Source organism: Protopterus annectens, chromosome 8.part0, assembly GCF_019279795.1.
Source record: "Protopterus annectens isolate FY-2018-M chromosome 8.part0, PAN1.0, whole genome shotgun sequence".
Taxonomy (NCBI): domain Eukaryota; kingdom Metazoa; phylum Chordata; order Ceratodontiformes; family Protopteridae; genus Protopterus; species Protopterus annectens.
Genome location: NC_056741.1, coordinates 760,592,007 through 760,617,684, shown reverse-complemented (window position 1 = coordinate 760,617,684; position 25,678 = coordinate 760,592,007).

Here is a 25,678-nt window from a genome sequence, read left to right as displayed (position 1 = left end):
AAGACTGGTGGCAACGCACGATGCATCGGAGACCATCCAGGTGCAATTAACCATAGGCAAGACTGCTCTGCAAATTGTAGCATGTTACAGGCCACCCTCACAAACTCAGGAAACTCACATGGCCTTCCTGAAAACACTAGAGGGATAAATGTATCACCAAACACCATCATACTAGGTGACTTCAATTACCCTAATATAGACTGGGAACACTACTCAAGCCCAAACACCCTAGCCCAAAAGTTCCTGGAATTCATAAACTCAAATGCCATGGAACAACTAGTCACCATCCCCACAAGAGGAGATAACATACTTGATCTCATCATCACGAACATGGGAGCACAATGTTCAACACCGGAAGTATACCCCTCACTGGTGAGATCAGATCACAAACTAATCTCGCTGGAGGTCCTCATCCCACCCCACCTGAAATAAAAAGACCACAGTAAAGAACTTCTCAAAGCCAACTTCACACTTCTAAAGACTAGTGTGGTCTCCTTTCAGGCCCCCGAGGCGGCGGAAAACAATACTCAAGCCGCTGAATCACTTACAAACGCCTTCTACCAGCACCTGCAGGACTGCATGGATAAGGCAATCCCAAGCAAAACAAAGACTCTTTGTACCAAAGGCAAGCGTCCAGTCTGGTGGACCCCAGCCATAAACAAACTCTACAACAAAAGGAGGAAGCTACTACAAGATAGAGCAAAATCCTTAAAAGGTAAGACACCCTTGATCACTATAAGTAAAAAACTAAGAGCTCTCATAAAATCATCCAAAGCAAATTTCGAGAGAAAAATAGCTAAAGACTCAAAAGACAATCATAAGGCCTTCTTTAGCTATGTTAGAAACCTAGGAGGAAACTCCCAGATATGCTCAGAACTAGTTCAAAATGATGTGAAGATTACTGATCCTACAGACATTGCCAACATACTGGCTGACAGGTTCAGTGCAAACTTCTCTCCCCAAAGGAGAGATATCTATACCAAATGAGTGCAGCCCCCAAACATCTCCAGCGCCCAAGTGAGAACTGCTCTCCAAAGCAAAAACACAGCATCCATGGGACCCGATGGTGTCCCCGGCTGTGTGCTCCATGAACTCAATGAGGAATTAAACCCACAGCTAGGACAGCTGTTTAATCAAAGTCTTACCTCTGGATACATTGCACCCAGGAGTGGCGCACTGCAACTGTGGTCCCACTTCACAAAGGCGGTGCCTCCACAGACCCTGGAAATTACCGCCCATTAGCTTGACAAGCCTTATCTGCAAAGCCATGGAGAGGATCATAATGGACCTCATAAATAAAGACATAGGGAATTTGCAGACTTTGGATCCAACCCAGTTTGGCTTTGTCAAAGGCAGATCATGCCTTTTAAACTTGGTTGACTTTTTCGAAACAGTCACCAAAGCCATTGATGAGGGAAAGGCAGTCCATACAGCCTACCTCGATCTGGCTAAGGCCTTCGATACAATACCCCACTCGGGTATCATTGAAAAACTCATCAGCTTAAATGTTAACCCATACATCACAAGATGGGTTGCAAACTGGCTGAGTGACAGAACCCACAGGGTCAGAGTTGCTGGCGCCATGTCAGACTCAAAGCCTGTCACAAGTGGTGTCCCACAGGGCTCAGTCCTGGGCCCACTCTTGTTTGGCATCTACTTTTCCAGTACAAGCAAACACAGGAGGGTTATGGCTGACAAAGTTTGCAGATGACTGCAAACTGGGCATATAGTAGAAAACACATCTGACACAGATATCCTTCAGAAGGGTCTCACAGAAGCGGATAACTGGTGCCAGAGCCACGCTAAAGTTAAATGTCAAAATGCATAGTCATACCCTTTCGGGAAAAACAAGGTTACCTAGCTACCAAATAGGTGGCAATCCACTGAGCACAGAAGAAGTTATCAGGGACCTGGGGACCCAGGTTGATAGTAGTCTGTCATTCGACACCCATGTAGCTAAAGTAGTTAGGAAGTCCTTCTACATTGCCCACCTTATCATGAAGGGATTCTCATCTAGATCAAGGGAGGTCATAGTCTCCCTTTACTCATCACTCATCAGACCAATGATTGAGTACAATGCCCCATTCGGAATGTATCTGACCCGACACTTGCAGCAGCTGGAGAGGCCACAAAGTTCCTCACCAAAAGGATAAAGGGTCTCAAAATCTGTCCTATGCTGCCCGACTGAAAGAACTCCAGCTCTATTCAGTCGCTTACTGCTCAGAGGTGACCTTTGCCTAACATACAAGGCCATGTCAAACCCAGATTTGATGAATATGCTTCACCTCAAAAATCTAGATCCATCAGAGCCACAAGGCGGAGACTTAAACCTCGACACGGCTATTAATAGGACGTGCTGGAGGGATAGATTCATCACCCAAAGACTCCCTATGCTGTGGAACAAAATCCCTGGTACATGTGAGGCAGAGCACCTCGCTGGCCTTGTTCAAGAGAAATCTTGACCAATGGATGGGAGATCGCAGATATACCCCAGGAATAACCTCAGTGTCACTGCTCGACAGAGGCACAGCAAAATAATGGGTATAGTTCCCCATACTAAAGGGGTGGCGTAAGCCACAAAACAATGGGCTAGGCTTATAAATGCCCTCGGGCAGATAGCCTAGTATGAACCTATGAACCTATGAACCTATGAACCTATATGCACAACTGGCCTTGTGTTCTAAGCTATGGAAGTGTTAGTTATGGCCCACATGTACAACAATATTACATATGTTTATATTTCATGACTATCTACACACAACCTATCTCATGGACATACCTATAGATAGTGAACTATGATACATTTGGAGGTGTCACAGTATACACAGGATTAACCTGCTACTTTGCATTACCTGTGTTTGTGGCAGCTTTTGGTGTGTCACTCGTGCTGCTTGAATTTTGCTGCTGCTGCTGCTGCTGCTGCTGCTGCTGCTGTTTTGCTGCTGGCTGTCTGTATATTTTGTCTTCTCTCTCTGTCTCTCTCTCTCTCTCTCTCTCTTTCTCATTAGGTTTGTGCAATGACTGTATTGCATGAGTGGAGTGTGGGTACTGAATACTTTTGTAGGTATCTGCATAGGTCCATGTGATGGCCTCTGCACCAATTGTAAGGCAGCATTTGCTAATTGCAAGCAGCTGGGTGTGTACTAATTGCATGTCTCACTGTGATTTCAGGACACTGCTATAAAAGGGTATGTGAGATAGGCGTTGCCCTTTCAGATTGTGGGGCGTGGACCATGCTGGTATGCTGTTGACAGTGTTCTGTGAGTGTGAAGGTTAGTACATCTCCCATGCTTCATGCTGTGTTGTAGATTCAGGTTGCTGCATTTATCTTGCCTGTTCCCTGTAGTGAGTGTGTATGCATACTGACACCTACAACTATATGTCATATGTATTGCTATATAAATATATATATATATATATATATATATCTGTGTACATATACATACTTTCATATATGTACATTAGCTGACATTATTGGGTACAAGCTAATAATTAGCAGGGCTGTTTCCGTTAACACTACTCTAGTATGGGAATCCAGTAATTGGGACTATAAAAGTCTGCCTGACATGCTTTGGGTAGTAGACATACTATATTGCCTTTATCTTCATTCCTACTATTACATGTTCCACTTATTTAGCACTATATTCCTGTATGAGAGTCATGGCTTAGTGGTAGGTCATACAGACTAGTGTTACAATGGTCTTGTGGTAGGGCCTACTAGTATGCTCATATTCTGCTTTTGAGTTGAGTATAGGGCCTATCAATCACAGTGCTGGAGGCACCTTTAAGCAGTTAAAGGGCTTAGTAGGTCTCACAGGAGCCAGGCTGTGTTGCAGATTCTGGTTGCTGCATATATCTTCACTGTTTCCTGTAGTGAGTGTGTATGGCTACTGAGACCTACGATTATATTTCATATGTATTAATATATATTTATATATATGTATGTGTAGATATACATACCTTCACATATGTACATTACCTTACATTATTATGTACAAGCTAACAGGTAGCAGGGCTGTTTCTGCTCACACTGAACTAGTATGGGAATCCAGTAATTTGGCCATTAAAACTCTACCAAACATGCTTTGGATAGTACATCTCCTATATTACCTTTATACTGATTCCTACTATTACATGTTATATTTATTTTAGCAGTGTGTTCTTCCAAAGCAGGCATGGCTTAGTGGTAGGTCAAACAGACTAATGTTACCTAGGTCCTTGTTTGAGACTGACAGTGGGAATATTTTACTTTGCAAACTTTCCAACTGAGTACAGGACCTGTCAATCAAAGTGCTGAGGCCACCTGTAAGCAGTTAGAAGGGTAAGTAGGTCACACAGGGTCAGGCTGTGTTGCAGATTCAGGTTGCAGCAATTATGTTAACTTTTTCCTGTAGTGAGTGTGTATGGCTACTGAGACCTACGATTATATTTCATATGTATTAATATATATTTATATATATGTATGTGTAGATATACATACCTTCACATATGTACATTACCTTACATTATTATGTACAAGCTAACAGGTAGCAGTGCTGTTTCTGTTCACACTGAACTAGTATGGGAATCCAGTAATTTGGCCATTACAAATCTACCTGACATGCTTTGGATAGTACATCTCCTATATTGCCTTTATACTGATTCCTACTATTACATGTTATATTTATTTTAGCACTGTGTTCTTGTAAAGCAGGCATGGCTTAGTGGTAGGTCATACAGACTAATGTTACCAAGGTCCTGGTTTCGAGACTAACAGTGGGAATTTATTTTTCTTAGCAAACTTTCAAACTGAGTACAGGACCTGTCAATCAAAGTGCCATAAAGGCACTTTTAAGCACTTTAAACCAGGTCTGCTCGTTTGGCGGAGCTCACGATGCGCACTGGCGGTGAGCTCCGCTAACACAGCGCACACCAGCTAATTTCTTTGAAAGAAAAGAAAAGGGGTGACAGGAAAGTGGTGAAAAGGGGTCACAAAGAGGTAAGACAGTAGGGAAAGAAGCGTGGGATTTGCAGGAAGGGTGTAGGTAAGGCCCATAGATGCCCATGTCTTTTGCAGCAACAGCTGTATATTTCTATGTATTTTGGTGAGACATTTGAAACCTTCCACCTCTGAGAGAGGTGTCAGGACAACATTAATATTTGTTGTACAGCCAATTGTAATTAACAGTTTAGATGTCCAGCGGACATGTGTGCGACATGGACAGCTATGTATGGGGCGTAATGCCCTTTTTTTTTTTTTTACAGGTGAGAGTGGTATGACAGGTGAAGGAAGTCGGTAAAGCTGGGGAGGTAGGTTGGGTAGGTTAACAGACAAGACAGACAAGACGCATTCAGGGATGGTGTATGAGACACGTGGGGGGGTTACACAATTGACGGGGACGGAGGTTGGGATATCCGAGATGCACGAGCCCACAGATGGCAACAGTGGAACTGATATCCCCACCCATAGGCAGTTGCCACTGTTCCTTCACAGCCCAGGACGCGGCTGTGCTGGGGGCTGTGTAGGCGGGCAATGGCCGGGGCCGTTAGCTGTGCCACACGAGCCTCAAGCTGGCGTGGGGTCCAAGAACAGTGTCTTGGATCTCCTACGCACTACAGACCGGACACCGTGGAGGGTGAGTGGGCGACCCCTCCGCCACACTTGCAGGGGGGGAAGGGCCCCATCCCTGCAGCGCTTCCACCCGAAGGTGGCACAGGGCCACCGGAGGGGTCCGCCTGGGCACTAGTGCCAGGTGCAGTCGCCAGCTGAGGTGGGAGAGGTGGGTCCGCTGGGACCTGCCTTCCCAAGCATTCTAGGTTTGTGAGTAGTTATGTTAGTTTGGGTTAGTGGCATTTTATTCCATTCAGATTAGTTGTAACAGCATGCATTGGTATTCCCATCAAACAAACACCCAGATATGAACACCATTGAACAAGGGGCATATCAATATCACATGCATTATTTGAACAGCAAAACACAGTCAAACGACATGCAGGGTTGATTAATGGCAACAGGCCATCAGATTTGCAGGTATGAACAGGGCACATGCACGAACAGACATGCATATATGTTTGAAACGGACAAATGTCCATGATTAATGAAATGTTCACATACCATTATTTAGTGGATGTTGTTATATGGAATTATAGGGTTGGGTGGGGATAGAAAGTGATGACACATTCATATGTTACACATTGATTCACATTTCTCATAGGTACACAATTAAGTTGAGGCTGATGTTTCAAAATAATCTTTATTTGACTGTCATGCTACACCTGTTACACATACATCACTATCCTACTTATTTTGAATTTGATCAGATACATCATCCTGCTACACTTTGATGACAGGACAGGGGACAACTATGGCTGTTTAGTCTGTCAGATAATCATTCATTCTATCTGCAAATTGTTTACTGTTATCACCATATACAGATTTTGACCTAGACATTCCAGATTCAGACACACTGAAATCAGTTTGGGATGTTAATTTGTACTTCCACATGCATTTAGTTCTGTAGAAACACACTGAGGCTTATATATTCAGGGGTTATTACTACTTTATTTATTCATACATGAGCCTTTCTGTCACTCTCACACATTCTGCAACTTCACAGTTCAGGTTGGTACTTCTAGGCTTTGTTCACATATTAGACCTGTGGTGATTCAAACACTTTCCAACAGCCTCACTTCTGTCATGATTCAGCATTTGAACAGGGGATATATCTCACATGTGACTACCTCAGATTCTGAAGCTGTACTCTTGAGACTACTGCAGGTTACAGTATATTTAATTAATGATGGGACATCTGTATTACAGCACTGTTTAATTCTATCAATTATATTTCCAGTTACACTTGCATACTGATGAACTTGTTGCAGCCATACCTGCAGACTTTCAATTCCTGCTTGCACATTATATTACTTTTAATCAATACACTGCACTGTTCTGATACATGGTACATAATAATATTTATTTACAAGTACTGGGTGGGGTTACTAACCTGCATGGTGGCGCAGCCGCACCAGCCTTCTGGCGTGCATCTCACGATTCGCAGAGCGGACACCTGCAGCTGTAATACAAAGGGAATAATATTGGACTACACATCTCCATGGTATCAGCTGGTTGAAATCCTTACATACATGAGTAAAATGTGACTTACTCAGTAGTGGGGCATTGGGCATTTGCTGGGCCTCCTGGATCCAACGGTTCAATTGGTCCTGCTTGCGTCTCTTCAGGTCCGCATGGTGGTGACGGACCTGCTCACCAGTGCGTGGAATGCCAGTAGCACTGGTCAGATCACGAGCCAACTGGTCCCACGCCTGCCCTATATACTCCCCATGAGACCTGGCCCCATGAGTTGGGCCTCGTGATTATGGACAAGGAGCCAGACCATGTATCTGGACTCCTCAACGCTAACGCTGTGCTCGAAAGCAACATCCCTCACCTACTCCACTCATGCTGACTGCAAGTCTGTTCTACAATCAGTTATGCTGTGTATTCCCGCCTATTATCATGAACTCAATGAGGAATTAAACCCACAGCTAGGACAGCTGTTTAATCAAAGTCTTACCTCTGGATACGCACTCCAGGAGTGGCGACTGCAACTGTGGTCCCACTTCACAAAGGCGGTGCCTCCACAGACCCTGGAAATTACCGCCCATTAGCTTGACAAGCCTTATCTGCAAAGCCATGGAGAGGATCATAATGGACCTCATAAATAAAGACATAGGAATTTGCAGACTTTGGATCCAACCCAGTTTGGCTTTGTCAAAGGCAGATCATGCCTTTTAAACTTGGTTGACTTTTTCAAACAGTCACCAAAGCCATTGATGAGGGAAAGGCAGTCCATACAGCCTACCTCGATCTGGCTAAGGCCTTCGATACAATACCCCACTGGTATCATTGAAAACTCATCAGCTTAAATGTTAACCCATACATCACAAGATGGGTTGCAAACTGGCTGAGTGACAGAACCCACAGGGTCAGAGTTGCTGGCGCCATGTCAGACTCAAAGCCTGTCACAAGTGGTGTCCCACAGGGCTCAGTCCTGGGCCCACTCTTGTTTGGTATCTACTTTTCCGAAGTACAAGCAAACACAGGAGGGTTATGGCTGAGAAAGTTTGCAGATGACTGCAAACTGGGCCTCAGTAGAAAACACATCTGACACAGATATCCTTCAGAAGGGTCTCACAGAAACGGATAACTGGTGCCAGAGCCACGGCCTAAAGTTAAATGTCAAAAAATGCATAGTCATACCCTTCGGGAAAAACAAGGTTACCCCTAGCTACCAAATAGGTGGCAATCCACTGAGCACAGAAGAAGTTATCAGGGACCTGGGGACCCAGGTTGATAGTAGTCTGTCATTCGACACCCATGTAGCTAAAGTAGTTAGGAAGTCCTTCTACATTGCCCACCTTATCATGAAGGGATTCTCATCTAGATCAAGGGAGGTCATAGTCTCCCTTTACTCATCACTCATCAGACCAATGATTGAGTACAATGCCCCATTCGGAATGTATCTGACCCGACACTTGCAGCAGCTGGAGAGAGGCAAAAGTTCCTCACCAAAAGGATAAAGGGTCTCAAAAATCTGTCCTATGCTGCCCGACTGAAAGAACTCCAGCTCTATTCAGTCGCTTACCGCTTGCTCAGAGGTGACCTTGCCTAACATACAAGGCCATGTCAAACCCAGATTTGATGAATATGCTTCACCTCAAAAAATCTAGATCCATCAGAGCCACAAGAGCGGGAGACTTAAACCCTCGACACGGCTATTAATAGGACGCTGGAGGGATAGATTCATCACCCAAAGACTCCCTATGCTGTGGAACAAAATCCCGTACATGTGAGGCAGAGCACTGCTGGCCTTGTTCAAGAGAAATCTTGACCAATGGATGGGAGATCGCAGATATACCCCAGGAATTACCTCAGTGTCACTGCTCGACAGAGGCACAGCAAAATAATGGGTATAGTTCCCCATACTAAAGGGGTGGCGTAGCCAAAACTATGGGCTAGGCTTGTAAATGCCCTCGGGCAGATAGCCTAGTATGAACCTATGAACCTATGAACCTATATGCACAACTGGCCTTGTGTTCTAAGCTATGGAAGTGTTAGTTATGGCCCACATGTACAACAATATTACATATGTTTATATTTCATGACTATCTACACACAACCTATCTCATGGACATACCTATAGATAGTGAACTATGATACATTTGGAGGTGTCACAGTATACACAGGATTAACCTGCTACTTTGCATTACCTGTGTTTGTGGCAGCTTTTGGTGTGTCACTCGTGCTGCTTGAATTTTGCTGCTGTTGCTGCTGCTGCTGCTGCTGCTGCTGTTTTGCTGCTGGCTGTCTGTATATTTTGTCTTCTCTCTCTGTCTCTCTCTCTCTCTCTTTCTCATTAGGTTTGTGCAATGACTGTATTGCATGAGTGGAGTGTGGGTACTGAATACTTTTAGGTATCTGCATAGGTCCATGTGATGGCCTCTGCACCAATTGTAAGGCAGCATTTGCTAATTGCAAGCAGCTGGTGTGTACTAATTGCATGTCTCACTGTGATTTCAGGACACTGCTATAAAAGGGTATGTGAGATAGGCGTTGCCCTTTCAGATTGTAGGCGTGGACCATGCTGGTATGCTGTTGACAGTGTTCTGTGAGTGTGAAGGTTAGTACATCTCCCATGCTTCATGCTGTGTTGTAGATTCAGGTTGCTGCATTTATCTTGCCTGTTCCCTGTAGTGAGTGTGTATGCATACTGACACCTATATGTCAACTATATGTCATATGTATTGCTATATATATATATATATATATATCTGTGTACATATACATACTTTCATATATGTACATTAGCTGACATTATTGGGTACAAGCTAATAATTAGCAGGGCTGTTTGCTAACACTACTCTAGTATGGGAATCCAGTAATTGGGACTATAAAAGTCTGCCTGACATGCTTTGGGTAGTAGACATACTATATTGCCTTTATCTTCATTCCTACTATTACATGTTCCACTTATTTAGCACTATATTCCTGTATGAGAGTCATGGCTTAGTGGTAGGTCATACAGACTAGTGTTACAATGGTCTTGTGGTAGGGCCTACTAGTATGCTCATATTCTGCTTTTGAGTTGAGTATAGGGCCTATCAATCACAGTGCTGGAGGCACCTTTAAGCAGTTAAAGGGCTTAGTAGGTCTCACAGGAGCCAGGCTGTGTTGCAGATTCTGGTTGCTGCATATATCTTCACTGTTTCCTGTAGTGAGTGTGTATGGCTACTGAGACCTATTATATTTCATATGTATTAATATATATTTATATATATGTATGTGTAGATATACATACCTTCACATATGTACATTACCTTACATTATTATGTACAAGCTAACAGGTAGCAGGGCTGTTTCTGCTCACACTGAACTAGTATGGGAATCCAGTAATTTGGCCATTAAAACTCTACCAAACATGCTTTGGATAGTACATCTCCTATATTACCTTTATACTGATTCCTACTATTACATGTTATATTTATTTTAGCAGTGTGTTCTTCCAAAGCAGGCATGGCTTAGTGGTAGGTCAAACAGACTAATGTTACCTAGGTCCTGGTTTTGAGACTGACAGTGGGAATTTTTTACTTTGCAAACTTTCCAACTGAGTACAGGACCTGTCAATCAAAGTGCTGAGGCCACCTGTAAGCAGTTAGAAGGGTAAGTAGGTCACACAGGGGTCAGGCTGTGTTGCAGATTCAGGTTGCAGCAATTATGTTAATCTGTTCCTGTAGTGAGTGTGTATGGCTACTGAGACCTACGATTATATTTCATATGTATTAATATATATTTATATATATGTATGTGTAGATATACATACCTTCACATATGTACATTACCTTACATTATTATGTACAAGCTAACAGGTAGCAGTGCTGTTTCTGTTCACACTGAACTAGTATGGGAATCCAGTAATTTGGCCATTACAACTCTACCTGATATGCTTTGGATAGTACATCTCCTATATTGCCTTTATACTGATTCCTACTATTACATGTTATATTTATTTTAGCACTGTGTTCTTGTAAAGCAGGCATGGCTTAGTGGTAGGTCATACAGACTAATGTTACCAAGGTCCTGGTTTCGAGACTAACAGTGGGAATTTATTTTTCTTAGCAAACTTTCAAACTGAGTACAGGACCTGTCAATCAAAGTGCCATAAAGGCACTTTTAAGCACTTTAAACCAGGTCTGCGCTTATGCTGGAGCTCACGACAAGATTCGGTGAGCTCCGCTAACAGCGCACACCCAGCAATTTCTTTGAAAGAAAAGAAAGAAAAGGGGTGACAGGAAAGTGGTGAAAAAGGGGTCACAAAGAGGGTAAGACAGTAGGGAAAGAAGCGTGGGATTTGCAGGAAGGGTGTAGGTAAGGCCCATAGATGCCCATGTCTTTTGCAGCAACAGCTGTATATTTCTATGTATTTTGGTGAGACATTTGAAACCTTCCACCTCTGAGAGAGGTGTCAGGACAACATTAATATTTGTTGTACAGCCAATTGTAATTAATAGTTTAGATGTCCAGCGGACATGTGTGCGACATGGACAGCTATGTATGGGGCATAATTTTGGGACAGAATGCCCTTTTTTTTTTTTACAGGTGAGAGTGGTATGACAGGTGAAGGAAGTCGGTAAAGCTGGGGAGGTAGGTTGGGTAGGTTAACAGACAAGACAGACAAGACGATTCAGGGATGGTGTATGAGACACGGGGGTTACACAATTGACGGGACGGAGGTTGGGATATCCGAGATGCACGAGCCCACAGATGGCAACAGTGGAACTGATATCCCCACCCATAGGCAGTTGCCACTGTTCCTTCACAGCCCAGGACGGGCTGTGCTGGGGCTGTGTAGGCGGGCAATGGCCGGGGCCGTTAGCTGTGCCACACGAGCCTCAAGCTGGCGAGGGGTCCAAGAACAGTGTCTTGGATCTCCCACGCACCACAGACCGGACACCGTGGAGGGTGAGTGGACGAACCCTCCGCCACACTTGCAGAGGGGACGGGCCCCATCCCTGCAGCGCTTCCACCCGAAGGTGGCACAGGGCCACCGGAGGGGGTCCGCCTGGGCACTAGTGCCAGGTGCAGTCGCCAGCTGAGGTGGGAGAGGTGGGTCCGCTGGGACCTGCCTTCCCAAGCATTCTAGGTTTGTGAGTAGTTATGTTAGTTTGGGTTAGTGGCATTTTATTCCATTCAGATTAGTTGTAACAGCATGCATTGGTATTCCCATCAAACAAACACCCAGATATGAACACCATTGAACAAGGGGCATATCAATATCACATGCATTATTTGAACAGCAAAACACAGTCAAACGACATGCAGGGTTGATTAATGGCAACAGGCCATCAGATTTGCAGGTATGAACAGGGCACATGCACGAACAGACATGCATATATGTTTGAAACGGACAAATGTCCATGATTAATGAAATGTTCACATACCATTATTTAGTGGATGTTGTTATATGGAATTATAGGGTTGGGTGGGGATAGAAAGTGATGACACATTCATATGTTACACATTGATTCACATTTCTCATAGGTACACAATTAAGTTGAGGCTGATGTTTCAAAATAATCTTTATTTGACTGTCATGCTACACCTGTTACACATACATCACTATCCTACTTATTTTGAATTTGATCAGATACATCATCCTGCTACACTTTGATGACAGGACAGGGGACAACTATGGCTGTTTAGTCTGTCAGATAATCATTCATTCTATCTGCAAATTGTTTACTGTTATCACCATATACAGATTTTGACCTAGACATTCCAGATTCAGACACACTGAAATCAGTTTGGGATGTTAATTTGTACTTCCCACATGCATTTAGTTCTGTAGAAACACACTGAGGCTTATATATTCAGGGGTTATTACTACTTTATTTATTCATACATGAGCCTTTCTGTCACTCTCACACATTCTGCAACTTCACAGTTCAGGTTGGTACTTCTAGGCTTTGTTCACATATTAGACCTGTGGTGATTCAAACACTTTCCAACAGCCTCACTTCTGTCATGATTCAGCATTTGAACAGGGATATATCTCACATGTGACTACCTCAGATTCTGAAGCTGTACTCTTGAGACTACTGCAGGTTACAGTATATTTAATTAATGATGGGACATCTGTATTACAGCACTGTTTAATTCTATCAATTATATTTCCAGTTACACTTGCATACTGATGAACTTGTTGCAGCCATACCTGCAGACTTTCAATTCCTGCTTGCACATTATATTACTTTTAATCAATACACTGCACTGTTCTGATACATGGTACATAATAATATTTATTTACAAGTACTGGGTGGGGTTACTAACCTGCATGGTGGCGCAGCCGCACCAGCCTTCTGGCGTGCATCTCACGATTCGCAGAGCGGACACCTGCAGCTGTAATACAAAGGGAATAATATTGGACTACACATCTCCATGGTATCAGCTGGTTGAAATCCTTACATACATGAGTAAAATGTGACTTACTCAGTAGTGGGGCGTGGGCATTTGCTGGGCCTCCTGGATCCAACGGTTCAATTGGTCCTGCTTATGCCTCTTCAGGTCCGCATGGTGGTGACGGACCTGCTCACCAGTGCGTGGAATGCCAGTAGCACTGGTCAGATCACGAGCCAACTGGTCCCACGCCTCTGCCCTATATACTCCCCATGAGACCTGGCCCTGCATGAGTTGGGCCTCGTGATTATGGACAAGGAGCCAGACCATGTATCTGGACTCCTCAACGCCCCAACGCTGTGCTCGAAAGCAACATCCCTCACCTACTCCACTCATACTGACTGCAAGTCTGTTCTACAATCAGTTATGCTGTGTATTCCCGCCTATGGGGCTTATATATGCCGCTTTTCCGCATTTCTCTGATTGGCCGTTTTGGAATTGTATGTACTTCACTGAAAATGCTTTCATGCTCCATTCTGGGTTTTATCCCATATATATGCTATTTCTGCATTTCTAGGTATTGCTGTCATGGCTTGGTGATTTAGTTCCTTGACTCTAGTGCATGGTATCCTGGGTTCGAATTTGGCAACTGATTTTTCATTTTCCTGACAGGAATGAGTTGAGGACCTGTCAATCAAACATGCCAAAAGCACTTTTAAGCACTTAAACCAGGTCTGCGCTTCGTTTGCGGAGGTAACGCGCACTGGCAGTTAGCTTGTGGGAGCGCCAAGCAAACGGTGTGCGCTGGGATAAATCCTAATTGGCTACTGACACACATGTTAAGCTAATTGCACACAGTTTCAGTCTGTCTAACTGCAGCTTGGCAACGGGCATGCAGTTTGCAGCTTTTGAAACACTACTCAGCTACGGGCACTCTGTTTCACAACAGCTTAGCTATCAGTACATTTCTGACTATTTTTATTCTTATGTTACTTTAAAATATATGCTCTATTTCATTCCATTTTACAAAAGGGAATACATTTACATTTGTACAATACTGTCAGGGGGCTTTTTAGTGCTTATTTACAAAAAAAAAAAAAAAAAAGGTTGTTGTAGGGGCTCGAACCCTGCCTGCCTACTCTTAGGCCGGCAACTCTACCGCTAAGCTATTATTTCTTGGCTTACTTTGCATATTTAGTTCTTATATCCTTTTCCACTGACTGCTAACTGTGATTGCGCTAGTAGCACACCCGCGCACACGAGCGCACACAGTAGCAAACATTTACGGGGTTTAAAAAAAAAATAAAAGGTTTTAATTTAATTTTATAACATCTCTTCACTTTATACAGTGATGGTCTATCAGGGCATGTGTTGTGTAGTGTGTTTATTCACATTTTCATGGCCTTTCTCGTGGCTGTTTACTTTCAGCCATTCTAGTCTTCCGGGGGCGTGTCCGCTTGCAGGGCATAGCCTACAGACACGCCCCCTACTCTCTTACATGGACCGTGTAAGAGTTACTAGTGTGATTCAGCATGCCTCATGCACCTCATGCATATGCATGACATGCTGACATCACACAGTTTAACTGCAGCCTCCGTGTAAGAGTTATAACTCTTACACGGAGGCTTCCTGAATCTGGCCCTCTGTTTCTGTGTTATTCTGTATGTCTATTTCCACAAGTAAAATTACTTGTAAAAGCTATCTGTTTATATTTTAAACCCATCTGGCCCATAGCCTTGCAGTTTATTTCACATTTGTTACAGAACTGTGTACTCCAACAAGATTTTGCGCCTTATTCATTCATTGTTGCATTTTTTTATAAACAGTGTTACTGGTAAAGTTCTGCATAGTCTGCTGCCTTAAACTGCAGTAGAAGGTCAATAGTGAGAGAATTATCTCTGCTTCACTTTGTGCTTCAGTGCATTTATACTCCACTTATCTTCCACTTGCATAAAGTTGCAAGCTGTGTCTGCCCCATCCCCCACAAACACATTAAGTTCCAGTATTGCCTTTATTTGATTGTATGCCACTCCATCTGGCCTACTTGTTCTTCCCAACCCTTCCATTCTTTTGCTGTCATTGTTTTATAATAAGGCTGTGTCTCTAGCCTCCCCCCTTATGATAATCTGATTTTCAAAGTCGCCCCTTCTTTCATTGCTACAGACTGTTGTATAAGCTATTAATGCACTCTTCCCACCCATTTTTTTTCTATAGATCCCCAATACTGAGTGCCCGTCCAGCCAAACCAGTATTGCTCTTGAGTAAACCTCCATTACTACATATTGTCTCCTGTTTATTTTCCAGGAGCACAGCAAAGCTTGGAGTCCTAGCGTGCAATCCTGAAGTGTTTTGCTTGTATTCAGTGCCAACCAGGCAAAGTTAAGTACCTTTTATTGTTAAATCACACTTAACTTATTTTGAGTGTGTATTTCACTGACTTTTTTTTTGTAAAAAAAATGCTTCTCTCACGGTTACTGCAGTAAGACTGTCTTGCAATTGCCTTCAGGAAGGGATTTCCAGCTAGTTGTTTAAGTGGTTTGTGGTTTCATTGCACTTATGGGTCTATTCTGCTATGTTTTAACATCAAGAGGACTGGGTTTATTCATCTTGTGGCAGGAGGTGTTTCTCTTGTCTATCTGAGTTGGGAAATACACAGAAGGATTCATAGTGTAGTCATTGTACTGGCCAAAAGCCTCATTAGATAGTTTTCATTTTTTTCTGAGCTGATTTAAATTTTGCATGTTTGCATGGGTTAGTAGTGCCCTGTACAGTAGCAAACACCTAGAAACAACGGTTCATAAAACTGTACCTAGTAAAGCAGCAATATCACTCAAATACCTGTGTACCCTGTTCAACCACAGCCTCACCTCAGGCTTTGTCCCTACCGAATGGTGTACTGCTACAGTCATCCCTCTCCACAAAGGAGGAGTGACTACAGACGTTGGGAACTATTGCCCCATTAGCCTGATGAGTCTAATATGCAAAGCAGTGGAAAGCATTATCATAGACCTAATAAACAAGGATATAGGGAATCTCCAAACTCTGGATCCCACACAGTTTGGTTTTCTGAAGGGTAGATCATGCCTGCTCAACTTGGTCAACTTCTTTGAGTCAGTCACCAGAGCTGTGGATGAAGGCAAGGTGGTTCATACAGCCTATCTTGATCTGGCCAAGGCCTTTGATACCATTCCCCACTCAGGAATCATAGAAAAACTCACTAAACTAGACATCAACCCCTGTATCATTAGGTGGGTTGTAAATTGGCTCACAGGTAGAACCCACAGTGTGAAAGTAGCTGACTCCAAGTCAGACTGCTGACCAGTCACGAGTGGAGTCCCACAGGGTTCGGTCCTGGGTCCTCTCCTCTTTGGTATCTAGTTCTTTGAAGTCCAGGCCAGCACAAAGGGACTCTGGCTGACAAAGTTCGCAGACGATTGAAGTTGGGAGCTACTATTAACTTCCCAAGTGATGTTGACATCCTAGAGAAAGGCCTCACTGAGACCAACGACTGGTGTCAGAACCATGGCCTTAAGCTCAATGCCAAAAAATGTGTCGTCATCCCCTTTGGGAAAAACCCAGTTCCCATGAATTACCACATCAATGGTAGTCCATTGAACACAGAAGGTGTTATAAGAAATCTGGGAACACAGGTTGACAGCAACCTCTCTTTTGAGCACCACATTGCCACTGTTGTCAGAAAGTCTTTCTGTGTGTAACATCTCATTACCAAGGGTTTTGCATCCAGGAAGAAAGAGGTCATTGTCTCCCTGTATTCTTCCCTCATTAGGCCAATCACTGAGTACAATGCCCCATTTGGCATGTACCTCACTAAGCACCTGCAATAACTGGAGAGGCCACAAAAGTACCCCACAAAGAGGATCCTAGGCCTTAAACATTTGTCCTATATGGACAGACTCAAACAACTCCAACTATTCTCTGTCTCATATCACCTACTTAGAGGTGATCACTGCTTGACTTACAAAGCCATGTCTGATCCAGCTCTGTTATCTAAAGAAATCCCAATCCCTCCACACCACACACTTCAGAGACCTCAAGCTCATTATCACAAAAAACAGAACATGCTGAAGGGACAGGTTCATAACCCAGAGACTGCCCATGCTATGGAATAGACTTCCCATACATGTCAAGCAGAGCACCTCACTGGCCCTCTTCAACAGAAATTCTGATGAGTGGATGGGAAATAGAAAACTCTCAGTAGAGCCCCAAACACTATGACCCTAAGGCAAGCAGGGTTCTCATCATATTTATCACGAGGTCATTTACTTCATTGTAAGATATACTGATGCCTCTCTAATCTGGCTAAACAAGGAGAAGATAACTGGTATCTGGAGCCAGAATCCGCCAAATCATGCATGCACTCAAGTCATTACGCCACAGGTACCAGTATGATTCCATCAGAGTCCATGTAGGTGTAATGACCTAAGATGTAGCTCCCTGAACTATATGAAGAGAGATATTATGGAGCTTTCAGACTATGTATTTCAGACTGGTTTGAGCCTAGCATTGAGCAGCATATTATGATAATTGAGGATGATTCCATAATATGAGCAAAGCATGACTGATTTCAACAACTGGCTGTCTTTCTGGTGTCATTCTAAGATGATCTGATATTTGAAGTTTAGGAGGACATGGTTAACAGACCAGGTTGCTCTACCAAGGTTGATCTGCACCTTTCCTCTCTAGGTTTTTGAATACTGGGTAAAACTTAAACCACCCCAAAATGGTGCCTTTTTTAGGCAATGCCAAATTGACAAATATACTGACATAGCAAAATGAACTCAACTGAAACTCAAAGTGTTCCTGCTCAATGCTAGGAGCCTAAACAAATAAATGCACTCTCTCCAAGCCCTCCTCACACTTCAGAATATAGACATCTGAAAAGAAATACCTCGAGTACAGACTGGACTACATGGAAAACTCACTGTAGTGTTAAAAATACGTAGCAAATTTTATTAAAATTAATTTAAGCACTTTCGTCACATGGTTTGTACAACCAACCACTTCTTTTACAAGTCTAATTACATTTTTCAATTCAATTGAATTAAAGGAACTTAGATGGCAGATTGGGTTGAATGCCTATATTTACCCTGGTCTTAATGACAGCTTATCCATCACTAATATTTTGAGACTTAGATCTTATGTTGTTTAATTATTGATGGTATATTTGTCATTTTTGTATGTTTTTTAAGATATATATGTGCCTTTAAAACTGTAATTGAGGTTTGTAAAAGAGGTGGTTGGTTGTACAAACCATCTGATGTGCTCTGGAGAGATATTTAAATGAATGTGTGTTTTTTGGAGTTTTTAATTTCTGATGAAGTCTTTGATACAATCAGACAAAAGCCCCTAAATTAAATTTAATAAAATTTGCTACGTAACACTGGAGTGAGTTTCCGTGTAGACCAATCCATATTCAGGGTATTTCTTGTGGTTTATTATATTTGTTCTTGTTTTGTTTTGTTTTTTGTGATTATGGCTCTTCCATCTGCAGGTGCTGGACTTGGTTCTCAACTGCCGTGTTCAGTGGATGAGCTAGTGACTAGCATCAAATTATTAACTCAGCGTGTGCAACAACTAACTTAGCAAGTATCTATTTTTGCTGTCTTGTTTGGATAATGTCTTGGTGTCCCAACCTTCTTCTATCCCTTCAAGTCAAGTGCCTACTATTAATGAGTTACCTAATCAACCATCTAATGAGTTTGTGGGTACACCAAGGATATTTAATGAGCAGTTTAGTTCTAACACCGAAAGTAACTTGAACATCACCACTTGATTGAATCAAAGTTTGCAACTTAATTGTGCTACCAAGAGAGAGTATGGCACTTTACAACAGTCAATTGACTTATTGCAAAGTAAGATTTTAAGAATTAGAAAGTTACGGATTGAAAATAACTATTTTAGGGAAAGTATAAAGGTTCAAAGAGTCCCCAAGGGGCTTCGTCATTGGAAATTCCCTAACGGGTTGGCTCTTAACTCCCCTTTACATTGTGAGCTGTTGGACGTTTTTGATTGGCAGGGGTGTGAGCTGCTCGAGGTGCTTATCAAGCACAACCAAAAAGCAGTTGATACACTCACAGAAGAGGCTACAACCTTGGAAGTCGTAACTAATGACTTATTATTTGACAGTTACAAGGACAGGTATAACAATATATTTTACACAACAGACAAAACAGTTATGGCAATCAAAGCCAGAAAGGAGAAAAAATTTGAACGGGATGAAACTGAATACATTAAAGGCTTAGCGTATCTGAAGCCTAACATGTCATCTGCTTCACAAATTGATGAGGGCATCACCACTAATGAGACATTTAGTAATGGTGATGTAGTTGATGACAGTCCCTCCATTTTAGACCAGAATGTCCCCAGACACTCAGAAAGGATAATCAAATGCCACAACAATCAGCAAATGCAGCAAGATCAGTCTGAGGGGGGTGAACGGTTTTCATTGTCAAAAACACAGAAGGAGTTATTGCCAGAAAAAGAATTAAGGGATATCTCTTTGTCAGAGGAACTGCAATTACCAGTTGAGGATGACTGTGGCCTGAATATTATATTAAATGATAAAGGTAACTTTTTGATTTATAACTACAATGAATATACATATGATAATGAGTTTGCTGAATTACTGTGCAAAGGGTTTACATGTGTTCCTGTTAACAGATCTAAAATTGATGATTTGATTATTGATTTGAAAGTTTTTTAGGGAAGTTAAATTTAAAAATGATATTTAAAAACAAAAATGTACATATGGCTTGTAGATATTTAAATATAAGTAGCACATTCCACCACCACCACCCCCACCATGCCCTTAATTGTTTTTGAAAAACTATGTGAGTTAGAATTCAGGGCTTTGTTGCAAACTCATCCAGCTAAAAGGATGAATAATCTTTCAGCCGAATTTAAACTGTTAAGGAAAATGAGTTGAGATAAAAAAATAAGGGTTATGAAACTGGATAGGGGTTGGGTGGGTTGTGATTATGAACAACACTGACTACTTAAACAGGATGTTTGAGTTTCTTTTTTATTTTTATGAGGAAATGCCACTGAATTGTGTGCATATTTCATATGCTAAAATTGATTGGTTATTGAAGGACATGTTAGACCAAGGGCAAATTTCTCAAGATGGATGGTATTTTTATGTGAGAAGTTTCCTATGATGCCATCTATTTTTGGTCTCCCCAAGATTCACAAAAATATAAGGGATCCCCCAATGAGACCTATTGCGAATGCATCTAAGTCCAAAATATACCCCCTTGCTACATTTATTATCTTAAAGTTAAAAAATGTTTTGGATAATTATCATCACATTTGTAGGGACTCCTGGGATTTTCTTGGTAAACTCAGAAAGGTGAGATGTAGTAATGATTTAATCTTTTGCACAATTGATGTGGTAAATATGATACCATATGATACAGGTCTGAATTGGTTTTATAACTTTCTAGTGGAGTCCACTAATTTAACAAATAATGAGATCAATACACTGGACAATTTATTGGAACTTGTGTTAAAAAAATTATTTTGTATACATAAGGGGACATTATTTCTAACAAAAGAAGGGTGTGGCTATGGGGGCAGCATGTGCCCCCATTTTTGTTAATATAATCATGTTAGTGAGAGAAGAAATATGTATTCAGAAAGTTTAACCCACCACCCTGGGAACTCTATATCTATTTTTTGGATGATGTATTCATTGCTTAGAACAGGTCTATGGTTGAATTTAATTATTTTGTTGATTATTTAAATCAAACAACGTCTTTTTTTGGTTCACTTCAGTAAGTAATCATACTGACATTACTAATTTGGATGTGCATATTTTTAAAGATATTCCTAATAAGAGATTGGTTAGCAATATATATAGGAAGCCTACCCATTAAAATAGCCTCCTACACTACAGCAGTAGTCATTCTGACCACCAAAAGAGGGGGGGGGGCATTGTTAATGGACAATTTGTGTGGTTAACCAGAATGGTCACCAAAGATGATACCTTTCAGTTAGAGGATAAGTTTTAGCTGACATGTTTGTATCCCATGGCTACCCCTTTTCTTTGGTGCAAAACATTTGGTGGGAGGTAAACCAAAAAGGGTTAAATGGTCAATATATGCTTTTACTTAGAATTAAGGAAGATGACAATTTGATTTTTACAAACAGTCGAAGGAATAAAAACAAAGATTTTTCCCTCTCTTTTGTCACAACATATACTGCTGACCATGTTCATATTTTTAGGATTCTGAGAAAGAACTGGAATCTCTTTGCTTGCTTTGAGGGGCATGTTGAAACTTTGGGTAATGTACCCAATGTAGTATTCAGAAAATGTAGATCATTTAAACAAAGGTTAGAAGCTGTTAATAGTGATGTCTTTTCTTCCTCCTTCAAAAAAAACCAGAGCATTTAAATGTGTTTTTTGCAATATATATATATATATATATATATATATATATATATATATATATATATGTATATATATATATATATATATATATATATATATATATATATATATATATATATATATGTGTGTGTGTGTGTGTGTGTGTGCAAAAGGAGGTGAATGTGAATATGGGTTTTGTTAAAACTAAGTTTTTTGTAACTGCAACTCTACAGATGTATTATTTACTTGACCCTTTGTTTGCAATGTAAGTGCTTCTATGTGGGTAAAACCCAGAGGAAATTTAGAGAATGCATTTACTAGCATGCTCTTGATATTAGAAAGCAAAATACAAACAATGCACTTGCAAAGCATGCCCTGAATCATCCTGGGCATAGCTTTGGGTTCATGGGATTGGATATTGTCAATAAAAATGTGAGGGGGGACCTTGGAATTATTTAATTGAATTAAAGGAACTTATACATGGAAGATTAGGTTGAATGCCTATATTTACCCTCGTCTTAATGACACCTTTTCCGTCACTAGTATTTTGAGACTTAGATCTTATTTTGTTTAATTATTGATTGTATATTTGTCATTTTTGTATGTTTTGTAAGATATATATGTTCCTTTAACACTGCAATTAAGACTTGTAGAAAAGGTGGTTGGTTGTACAAACCATGTGACATGGTCTGGAGGGATATTTAAATGAATGTGTGTTTTTTGGAGTTTTTAATTTCTGATGAAGTCTTTGATACTATGAATAGAACAATACTCCAACCAGGGTTCGAATCTTCTCTACTCAGAATATTGCTGAATATAAATGGATTATCAGGTTAAATGCTGATAAGAAACCTGGACTAAATAATGTAGTTACCATCAAACCAACGTTGGAATTCAGACCGAAACAGTATCACTAAATGTTATATATGTTCTTTTCTTTTATGATTTATGTATTGTTTATTTTATATAAATACGTTTATATAAAAATTATTTTATGATATATGCACTTTTTTAAACACTAATAATGTACTTGTGTTTTATATGGTTTTAAATATAGTGATGTAGCTTTAATTATAAATTGTTTTTTCCTTAAGTATTATCTTATAGGTGGGCTGTGTCATGTGGTTTTTGTCTGTCCTGGTTATATAATGAAAATGTTTTTAGTTTAAAACATATTAACAAACACTGAAGAAGGGTTATAGCCGAAAGCTTTGTTTCATGTTTTAAATAAACTGAGTTTTTCTATCTCATTCATTCGTTATCTGTGAAGTCTTTGATACTATCAGACAAAAGAGCTTAAATTAATTTTAATAAAATTTGCAACATATTTTTAACACCGCAGTGAGTTTTCAATTTAGTTCAGTCTGTACTCAGGGTATTTCTTGTGGTTTATCGTATTCGTTCTTGGTTTTTGTTTTTTTTTTTTTTGTTGTTTTTTGTGAATATAGACATCTGTCCTCTTACCATGACATGGCTTAAAGCTGCAGAGAGCACTCCAGCAGTGCAAAGTTTCAGTGTCTTCCACACTTTTAGAACAGTAGCTGCACACACAAGGACTAAAGGAGGAGGTATCTCAATACAAATCAATGACAAGCATACCTCTAGGGTGGTCAAAACAGGATGACATGCTGGAGTTCCGCCATGTGCGAATCACCATAGACAAATCCCATACCATATCCTAGCCAGCTACAGGTCGCCCTCCATGTCCCAAGAAGCTCACAATGCATACCTGAACCTACTGAAGACATTTACCATCCAACCTAACACCTTACTTATGGGAGACTTTAATTACCCTCTATAGACTGGGAATCCTACTTCCTCAAATCTGCAGACACAGAGATTCTTGGAATTCACAAATACAGACACCCTTGATCAAATAGTGAATACTCCCACTAGAGGCTCCAACATACTGGACCTCGTGCTTGCAAATATGGGAGAATGCTGCACCCCCCCCCCCAATGTCTCATCCTTCCTGGTAAGGTCTAACCATAAAACTATGTCCTTCAAAATCCATATCAACTCCATAACCAAATTAAAACCAGTAACAGTTAGGATCTATTCCAAGGCAAATTACCTTTTATTAAGTGATGGAATGTAAAAATTCAATACCCCTCCAAACCCAGAGAACACAGCAGCCTATGATGAGTTACTGTCAGAAACTCTGTACATCCATGTCAATGGCTGCACAGAAGCTGCTGTACCTACCAGAAGTAAGCCGGTGACTAGTCCTAGAAACAAACCACCCTGGTAGCACCCCAAATTAAACAGGATATACAACAAAAGAAATAAAAATGATGACAAAAATCATGAAGGCCAGTTACCATAAAGACAGAAACTCTCTCATCAAAGTAAGAAGGCAACTAAGGGGGCTAATTAGGTCAAGCAAAGCAATCTTTGAATTTAAGATAGCCTTCCAGATGAAAAATAACCATAAGGCCTTCTACAGCTGTGACAGAAACCTCAAGGGAAGCACACAGCAATGTGCTGAACTGGAGGTTAATGATGCCACATTCACTGAGACTGATGATATAGTGAACCTGTTAGCAGACAAATTCATTTCTAAATATGCCACCTCTCACCCCCAATCATCACCTCAAAAGTCTTCTCAAACATAACTCCTCTAAGTATGACTAGGGAGTATGTACTGTCTGTACTGAGTAAAGACAAGAACATGGCCTCAATGGGCTCTGATAACATCCCAGGATTCCTCCTGAGTAGTGTAAAATATGACTTATCAGGACCCCTGGAGCCATTATTTAACTATAGTCTTAAAATAGACTTTGTGTCACATAAGTGGAGAACTGCAGCAGTCACCTCCTTCATAGAGGAGGACCTTCAACAGATCCTGGAAGCTGCAGACCTATTAGTCTGACTAGTCTTATTTGCAAAGCAGTGGAAAGAATTATCATGGAAATTATCAACAACGCTATACAAGACATCCAGATACCAGATCCATCCCAGTATGGCTTTGTCAAAGGATCATCATGGTTATTGAATTTGGTGGAATTCTTTGAAAAGGTCAATAAGGCAATGGGTTTTGGGATAACTGCATACTGCCTACCTAGATTTGGCTAAAGCATTTGCTACAATACCCCAGCTGGTCATTATCAACAAACTTATGAAACTAGGTATACAATTCTTTATAGCATGATAGACAGACAGATAGATAGACATATAGACAGATAGATAGATAGATAGATAGATAGATAGATAGATAGATAGATAGATAGATAGATAGATAGATAGATAGTTGTCTCACTGTTAGGACCCAGGAGGTTGGAATTAGTGAGGCCACCTCTGCAAAGAAGTCATTCACCAGTGGAGTCCCCCAGGGCTCTGTGCTGGGGCCACTCCTCTTTGACATGTATTTCTCAGATGTCAAAGCCAGTGTCAAAGGCCTTTGGCTGACCAAGTTTGCAGATGACTGCAAACAGTTTTCAGCCACTGAACCCTCCAAGATGTGAATACACTTCAGGAAGGTCTAATGAAGACAGACACATGGTGCCAAATATGGCTTAAAACTCTGTACCAAGAAATGCATTATAATACATTTTGGGAAGTCTTCTACCCCAGATAACTATGTCAACAATAAAATACCCTTAAAAGTTGATTCTAATCAGGGATCTGACAACTCATGCAGATAGTAACCTAGCCTTCAACCAGCATGTGTCCAAGGTAGTAATAAAATCATTCTATGTTTCTTAACTCATAAGCAAGGGTATGGCATTTAGGTCCAGAGAGGTCATCATACCACTGTACTTGGCGATCATACCATCCATCATAGAGTATAATGCCCCTTCTGATATGTACCTGACCAGATACATGCAGCAACAGGAATGTCCACAAAGGTTCATCAC